The 698-nt window shown below is 56.3% G+C and overlaps 1 protein-coding gene across 1 annotated transcript in view; it reads left to right on the forward strand.

Annotated features, from left to right (window-relative positions):
• Positions 1-244: 244 nt before the first annotated feature.
• BBOF1 (basal body orientation factor 1) overlaps positions 245-698 on the forward strand; it is a 75,694-nt gene continuing 75,240 nt past the window's right edge. Inside the window, exon 1 of the mRNA XM_044659978.1 lies at positions 245-313. The gene's annotated coding sequence lies outside the window, so the exon portion shown is untranslated. The remainder of the gene's footprint in view (positions 314-698) is intronic.

Here is a 698-nt window from a genome sequence, read left to right on the forward strand (position 1 = left end):
TAAGCTTGTAGCAGGCAAAGACTGTTTAATTCTTTGTGCTGGTATTCCTAGGGATTGGCACAGTGCCTAGCACACAGTTAGTATTTAAGAAACTGCTTGTCGATTGACGGCCCTTTGCGCTAGCTCCTAGACATATAGGCTAGTTAGAATGACAGCTTTGCAGAAAGCTTAGAGGCTGGAGCTATGGGGAGAAAGGAATTGCAAAGGTCCTCGAAATGGAAAGTCAGGGAGCGTTAATTAGATGGAGAAAGGGAAGCGTAGAGTTCCAGCAAGAAGGCCAGCGACTCTTGCTTGGGAATCTGGCGAATGACAGGTCAGGGCTCCGACATACACACTTAAAAACCAAATAGCGGAATCCTCTGCCCCAGAGCCCCAGCCCACTCGAGCGCTGTCCATATCCCAAGTACAAGCCGGGTCTCTAGACCGACCGCCCGGTCTGCAGACCCCTACTCCCTACTCTCACCTGGAGCCTAGAGGCCTGAGGTTGGGGCCCATAAGGAGCGCCCCCGCCCCCTCCCCTTCTTCCCTAAGGCTCTCGATTCCCTTCCCCTCCCGGCAGCCGCAATCACTCACCGTGTCTGGGGTGCTTTCCTCCCGGAACCTCACTAAGCGACCTCCAGCAGCACGCTCGCCAGACGCCCACCCCCCACCCCTAGTTCCCCCCCTCCCCTCCCCTGTTTTCCCCCTCCCTCCCTCCC

The sequence above is a fragment of the Gracilinanus agilis genome, chromosome 2 (genome assembly GCF_016433145.1).
Source record: "Gracilinanus agilis isolate LMUSP501 chromosome 2, AgileGrace, whole genome shotgun sequence".
NCBI lineage: Eukaryota > Metazoa > Chordata > Mammalia > Didelphimorphia > Didelphidae > Gracilinanus > Gracilinanus agilis.